This window comes from Microcaecilia unicolor, chromosome 3 (genome assembly GCF_901765095.1).
Source record: "Microcaecilia unicolor chromosome 3, aMicUni1.1, whole genome shotgun sequence".
Lineage (NCBI taxonomy): Eukaryota > Metazoa > Chordata > Amphibia > Gymnophiona > Siphonopidae > Microcaecilia > Microcaecilia unicolor.
The window spans coordinates 129,534,536-129,542,882 of record NC_044033.1 but is presented as its reverse complement, the minus strand read 5'-3'; positions in this window follow the sequence as shown (position 1 = coordinate 129,542,882).

The window sequence follows — 8,347 nt, the reverse complement described above, 5'->3', positions numbered from 1 at the left end:
TGGAGAAAAAAAGACCTCAGCTGTAACCCTACAAGCACGCAAGCTTAAGCATACAACCATATCACAGGTCAAAACAAACTCTACCTACCAATAATTGATCAAAAAGAGTTACAATTGTCAAAGGGTTTTAGTTTGCAGTACATAATAGTCCAAGCCAAATATAGAACCCCTTTTACCAAGCTGCGGGAGGGCTACTGCACTGGTAGTGCATGCCAAATCGACCCTACTACCAGGGTAGCGCAGGCACCCAGTGGTAGTTCTGAAGTTGGCAAGCCCTGTTTCCTGTAGTAGAAAATAATTTTCAGTTTTCTACCACAGAGGGGAGGCATTTACGACGGTAATCAGCAGCAGGGCCACATTGCCACAAGTAGTCCAATTACCCCACAAGTAGCGCTCGAGTCCTTACCGCCAAGTAAATAGGTGATGGTAAGGACTCAGACCGTAAATAGCCATGCGCTACTTTTAATATTAACGCAAGTCCATTTACTGGCCCTTTTTTTTTAAAAAGGCCTTTTTACCTGCCGCAGTAAAAACAAAATAGCCTAGCGTGCGCCAATTTCGCTTGTCCAAACTAGCAAGGCCACTTTTTACTGCAGCTCTAAATGATAAGATGCCCATAGGAATATAAGGGCCATTTTACTAAGCCACAATAAGAAGTGGCCTGAGACAGTGTAGGCGTGTGTATGAGGCGTGCCCAGTTTTTTCTGTGTGACAGGAAAAGGGCATGCAGTAAAACTGAAACCAGTGCATGTCTAAAACTGGCCTAAGCCCTTAACACCACCCATTGATCTAGCGGTTAGGGCTCACGCCCTACACACATGGTAACCGGTCAGCACGCACCGAAAGCCGATTACCGCTGGAAACAGTGCGCGTGGGAGGAAATAAATAAATCATCCAGGCGTCATGGGCACACACTAAATCTGAAATTACCACCAGGGGGTGTGCCGGTCTGGCGGTTGTCTCATTTGGGTGTGCACTATATGCGTGTAGAGCCTACCACGGCTTAGTAAAAGGGCCCCATAATGAGCTTTTTATCATTTAGTACACGCTAATCATTAACACACCTTAGTACAAGGACACCTATATTTGTATTGTTCCTTTGTTGGAGGTGATGCAAATTAATCCCCTTTGATAACTGAACTCTCTTTTGATCAATTATTGCTAAGTAGAGTCTTTTTGACCTGTGATACGGTTGTGTACTTAAGCTTGGGTGCTTATAGCATTTCATTACAGCAAAGGTCTTTTTTTCTCCACTTTTATTTTAGTGATACAATTTAGAGTTTTACCTTTGGGGCTAGTTCACGCATACATTGAATGCAGAAACTATATTTTGTGATGTTCTGGCTGTGAGTTTCTTATTCTGTAATAGTCATTATTCATTTGAAATGACATAGGCAATGTCAATGACATTTCCCATGTCATTTCATGTTGCTCTTAATCCAAAATGACAAGAAATGATCTAAATTTTGTATTTTATTTTTGGCTGAATTGTTGCTAGTACATGCTGTTATACAATAGTGCACCCTATTACTCAACAATACATACTATTTATCAATAGGAGCCCTATTGCACAATAGTGCAAACTAGTGAGCAATAGGATGCACTACTGAGTGTGCACTGTTTGATATGTGGGTACGCTATTAAGCAACAGTGCACATTATCCCCTGGATTCTATATATTGGGCTCAAAATTGTGTGTGCAAATTTGGGCATGTACCCAATTTACATGTACAATTTAATTGAGTAACGAGCCAATTATCACCAATAACTGGGCACTAACAATTAATTACTGGTGTTACTTGGCAACAATTCGGATTTACATGCGCATCTTGCGAAACTCTATTCTATAAAGATGTGTGTGTAAATCTTTTAGCACGCAACCGAAAAGGGAGCATGGCCATGGGAGGAGCATGGGCGGATCAGGGGCGTTAACTAAAGATGTGCACACTATTATACTATTCAGGGGATCTGTGCCTAGTTTTCAAGCGAGGATTTACACCAGGTTTCAGTTGGTGTAAATCCTCATGCCCAAAGTTGGGCACAGATCCCAGCACTACACTCTATTCTATAAGTTATACCCAACTCAGGGTCCCTTTTACTAAGGTACATAGGTGTCTATGCACGTACAACACGCATCAAATTGGAACTACCGCCTGGCTTTTGATGTGCATCCAAAATACGTGGTAGAAATTTTCTACCACGTGGCGCTTACCCGGTGGTAATCGGCAGTTTACACACACTGACGCTTACTGCCCAGTTAGCGCGTGAGACCTTACCACCAAGTCAATGGGTGGCGATAAGGTCTCAGGCCAAAAATGTACGCGCGCTGGTTTTAATTTTGATACACATCCATTTTCAGCCACAAAAAAATACCTTAGTAAAAGGGCCCTTACAGCATAATGACCAGCTCTACTGGAATTCTGAAGGCAAAGCCAATGACTTCCCATCCCATTCATGAGCAATTACACATCAGGCAGCTCTAAATGTCTGCCACTTCATGGCACTTGAGCTCAAGAAAGTTTACCATTCCTGATCTTTACTAGACTTGTAAATATTTAAGTTTATTAATTGAAGCAGACTGGCAACTGAATCTTTATGTCCCACTTTAAGCCACTAACGTTTATGTTTTCAAATAAAGGAGAGCATGCCGTGCAGTAGACCTGATGAAGATTGACCCCTATTTATGTCCGTGCAGTCTTTGCAAAATGACAGATTTTTTTCTCAAGATAATATGAGCTCCACGATATCATATTTTTCTTACATTCGTTAGCAAGAATTGCTCATATTTTTAAAAGCATTCAGGCCTAACTCAGCATCAGTCAAGCTGAAAATCTCCAGTGCATAGTGTTAAGACAGAGCTGCATTCCTTCAAAAGCAGAAATGGTTTTTCTTCAGATCTAAAGCTTTGCTACATTGATGCAGAAATAGAGACCTTCTTTTAGTATATGCTAAGCTTCCAATAATAACTGAGGGCTCAAGTCACTCAAACTAGCTGAATTAGGAAATGTCCAGGTAAAACATATTTACAGAGTTTAAAAAATAAAATCAAGCAGATCATCTGCTTTAAACAATGCAGACACATTTGGGGTGAATATTTTCTAAATGCTATATGTGAAGGGGCATTTTCGATATGACATCTAAATCCAACTTTGGGCGTTTCCTGAAAATGTACAAAAATCAAGTGGTGAAAATTGCCATTTTCAAAACTGAAAAACATCTATCTTTTTGTTATGAAAATGGCCATTTCATAGACGTTTTTAGACATTTTGTGCCCAGTGCGTTTTTCTTTTGTGACCATTTTCGAAACATCCAAGGGAAAAATGCACAAAATCAAGCCATTGGGATGTGGGAGGAGCCAGCATTCTTAGTAGACTGGCCACACAAACATCCCAGCAGAGCAGTAGGGCACTGCAGTGGACTTTATATAAAAGCTCCCAGGTACACATCTCACTATTACCCCCTTGTATTGTATGGTGAGCCCTTCATAACCCCTGAAAAGCCTACTCTACCCAACTATACACCACTACAATAGATCTTATGCCTGCAGTTGTCACATATATGTGGGTACAATAGATTTTTGGTGGGTTTTCAAGGGCTTACACTTTCTACCACAAATGTAACAGTTTGAGTATGATATGGGCTTGTGTCCCCTTCTTTACAGTCCACTGCACTGACCACTAGGCTACTCCAGGGACCTGCTTGCTGCTCTAATAGGACTGGCCATAACATAAACTGCCATAGAGGCTGGAATATACTATTTCTTTCACATGTTTGGGGGGGGGGGTGGAAGGGGGTCAGTGACCACCGGAGGAGTAAGGGGGAACCATGCCTTAATTCCTCCAGTAGTCATCTGATCATTTAGAGCACTTTATTATGACTTAGTCATGATTGAAATAGGTCCAGACCAAAATGCCCAACTTTTAGCTCTGGATGTTTTTGCTTTGTTCCATTATGGCAGAAAAACGTCCAAGTTGTGGAAATGCCCATATCCTGCCCCCTTGTGATTTTGATGCACTGCAGATGAACTACTTAGAAAAATGTCTTTAAAATGTGTTTCAAAATTGGCAAATTGGATGTTTTTGCAAGAAAAACACCCATCATCCACTTTGTGGACATTTTTATGTTTCAAAAATGAGCCCCAAAATCTCTTTATAAGACATTTTAAGGTGTCTCACCATTCTGAGTTACTCAGTATGCATGAACATATTTCTGAATTACAAAGTCTTGAACTCCTGCCAACTTGAATATATGTGGGTAAAGAAGGGTATCAGATTAAAGTTCCTTTTTATCCCAATACAAATAGTAAACAGATTCAAGGGAAAATTTTAAGTAATGCACCTAACTATAAGTATACAGGAAGTAATTTTATATAGTCATTCCAGCACATATGTAGCCCCATAGTGTGTAAATGAACTCTTATAAAATACCAACTGGCATAAAAATATGCATCTTGATATGATGGTCCAAACTTTGCTGATGGGCATGCACAGGGATGGAGTTTAGAGAAAGCACAGGTGGATTTGGCACATTCGTACATAGATGATGAACTATTTTAGTCAACAGGCAGAAGTGCATAAAATATGCACCTTCGTTTACACCAGCTCTTGAATAGATACAACCGATTGTGCCTATATTCAAGGCATGTTCTCTGCCATATACAGTAGCTTTTGTTAAAGCAGTAAGTAGAATAAAACATCCAAAACAACTGCAACTATTCCTCCTCCTGCAACCTAGTGGTGTCTTGTAATTCTGTTATTTTTCTGTTTCCTGATTGGATCAGCAGAGACCAGTCCAGGTCAGATTCAGGTATTTCTGCCCTGCCTCTGGGCTTCTCCTCTGCTGGTTCATCATTATTCCAGGCTTGGGTTACTCCTGGCAAGTCACCTGGGGGTCCTTTTACTAAGGTGTGCAGAAAAATGGCCTGTGGTAATGTAGACGCGTGTTTTGGGCGCACACATAATCATTTTTCAGCGCGCCTGTAAAAAATGCCTTTTTAAAAAAAATTTCTGAAAATGGACGTGCAACAAAATGAAAATTGCCGTGCGTCCATTTTGGGTCTGAGACCTTACCGCCAGCCATTGACCTAGCGGTAAAGTCTCACATGGTAACCAGGCGGTAATGACCTACGTGCGCCAAATGACACTTCAAAATTAAAAATATTTTTCGGGCCCACGTAGCGGACGCTTACCAAAAATGAAATTACTGCAAGGGCCTTTTTCAAATGAAGGCGAGCTCTGGATTGAGGGGGCATATGACAAAGTTAAGAGGGAACAGGCTTAGGAGTAACCTAAGAAGTATTATTTCACAGAAAGGGTGGTGGAGGCGTGTAATGGCCTCCCGGTGGAGGTGGTGGAGTCTAGGACTGATTGGAAAGAGCCTACCTTCCCTATTCCCTCTCTGCTCTATGGAAAAGACAAATGGACAGGAGACCCTGGAAAGAAAGTTAAGACAGACAAAGGAAAGCAGAAACCAGAGACTGGGAGAAAGATAATTAGAAAAATAAAATGGCCAGACAATGAAAGTAAGACTGACAATAATCAACAGCTAAATTTAATACAAGTTAATTAAAAGATGTCTTGTCTGTCTGTTTTTACCTAGATTGTAAGCTCTTTGAGCAGGGACTGTCTCTGTGTGTCTCATATTCAGCGCTGCGTACACCTGGTAGCGCTATACAAATGTTATTAGTAGTAGTAGTAGGATAAGCATGTGGGATCGCTTAGGAACAGGTAGAATTGGGGGGTTACAGAGGATGGGCAGACTGGATGGGTCATTTGGCCTTTATCTGCCGTCATGTTTCTATGTTTCTAGGGCCATGCGGTAGCTGTAAGTTAACTCCATTTTGGTGCACGTTGGGCACGCTTAGATGCTTACATGGCTTAGTAAAAGGGCTCCCTGCTTTCCTAAGGTTCTGTATTTTCCTTGCTTCCCCTTGCCTCTGGATTCCTGCACCTTCTCTAGCTCTTTTGTTGACTTTTGTGTTGACTAGAGGATGACATAGGGTGTCCCCATCTCCACAACCTCAGACTCCATCCCCACCCCGTCCCTGCAAGCTTGGACCTCATCCCCACCACGTCCCCGCAAACTCAAACCGCTTCCCCACTCATGGTCCCACAAGCTTTGACCCCATCCCTACACCATCCTCGCAAGCTCTGCCCCTGCCCCTGCCCCTGCCCCTGCATGTTTTGCAGTTGTATATATTATGTAGGGCTTTTTGTAGGCCTATAATCAATTAAAACATATTTTTAATTATAATTAAAATACTGTTATGATTTTAATCCCTGGATGAATAATAAGTCATCAACAATCTCAGGATTCGGTCTAGGTCTCCTTTCTTCCATAGTCCTTCCCATAATAGAAAATTTCCTCTCAGAACACATGGAGAAATGCACGGATCCCCCATGCAAGTTTTGCTAGTTTTAGCCACCAGTTTTGCTTATTTTTCATTTTCATGCACCTAAACAGGTTAAGCAGAGGTGAGGCGAGATGATGTGACTTTGCATGCAGGAAAGAACTAGAGAATGACACAGAGACAAAGTTTGTCCCCATCCCCACAAACTCAACCTCTGTCCCCATGGTAATTCCATTAAAATATTACTGTTACCATCGATTTACCATGCGTCCTCATCCCCCTGTCATTCTCTGTTGTTGAGTACACTTCTGAGGTACAGTAACAATAAACTACCTTAAGAATTACTACTTTATTCCTGTTTGTCTGTCTGTAAGCCAGTGAGGAGTCCCTATTAGGTAGCAGTCACCCCTGGACCAGGAAAGTTGTAACAAATGAACCAGCCAAAGGAAGGTGCTGAGAGATGTACCAGCACCATAAAGCCATAAAGTTCTGAGTTCAAATAAACTAGCAAAATAAAACTGCTGATAAATTGACTCACTCAACTGAAATAAAAGGCTGAAAAGTACTCTGCTAAATGGGATTGCCTAGAGCAGTTTAAAGGGAAAGATGCATCTGTTGACTGTTTCTGGATTTTATTTCTCTCTCTCCCTCTGCAAAGCCAGCAGTATACAGATGTAAAGAATTGCTCTTACCTGATTGCTAATTAGAAGGCTTGCAGAGTTTATGCTCAGTTTCCCTGTCTCTTTCTAAGTTCTTTGAAAAGCCCTCCCTGGATTTCTAGCCTTGTACATTATTGAATCGTCCACCAGAGACTCTCCAAAGATGTTTTGTGTCCTGTTCCTAGTCCTGCACTTTTAGAATTCCTGTTAAAATTTGTTATAGCTTGTAAAATCCCAAGAGCCTCGTACCAAGCCTTCTCCTGATCCTGCTTGTGATCCAGTTCTGAAATCTTGGATAAATATGTCTAAGAAACAACTGAGCTGCCAAGTTACCCAGTTCCAGGCTGATGATTTTGGGCAGTTCTGCTTTTGAACTTATATCCCAAAGCAGTGTGGGATTTGTAGTGCCTGGTTCTGCCCATTGAAATCAGTGCTGCAAGTCCCATAATGCAACAGGATGGAGTGCTCAGAAATCTAGGACCATCCCTAAATCTCTAGCCTAGACCTGAGCAACTTGGCACCTCTGAAATAAAGGTTGCAATTAACCTTGGTGCCTGGAAACCTCTAGTAACCTTTGGGGAGCCTTCTAAAAAGTATGAGGGTACCCAAGAAGCATCAGAGGAGTTCCTTATGAATTGTGTTCAGTGGTTTCATGCACATCCACTGATGTTTAGTACAGAGCAGAGTTAAATAGGCTTTAGCTCCTTTTCATAGGAAAAGCTTTAGACTGGGCCACTCCCAGGGCTGGAGTAACACCATTAGGCCCTATACAAACATCCATTTGTGGGCCCCCTGCCATGAAGTCCTATTTCTTCCTTCTGAATGCCCCCCCCCCAAGTTGTATTCACTTTCCCCTTCTCTCCCCCCCCCCCCCCCCCCCACCTTCATTCATGGCCTTCTCCCATTTCACTTCTCCAGAAATAGCAATAAAAAAAAAAAAAGTACAGAGCCTACTGTAGCTGTAGTAATTTGTGAATGCACGAGCCAAAAAAGGGGTGGAAGGCACCAAAACCACAAGTCCAAAAGATCACAATTTCCGAGGACATGTAATTTATTGTTCCAAATTGTTTATTTATCAATGTGCATACAAGTAAACCTTACACGGGCCATGTTTCGGCACAGTGGGCCTTCATCAGGGGTCCTGTATGGAACCAGTATAAACACAGCTGAATCACTGAACACACTCCTCTGTTGTAAAACAGATACAGAATGCTTAATCCTAAAGCACTTCGATAACAATGGACACACTGCAAACAGTTTCACATCACAAATGCTCGAAAACATTAAATTATATGTCCTCGGAATTTGTAATCTTTGAACGTGGTTTTGGGGGCTTCCAC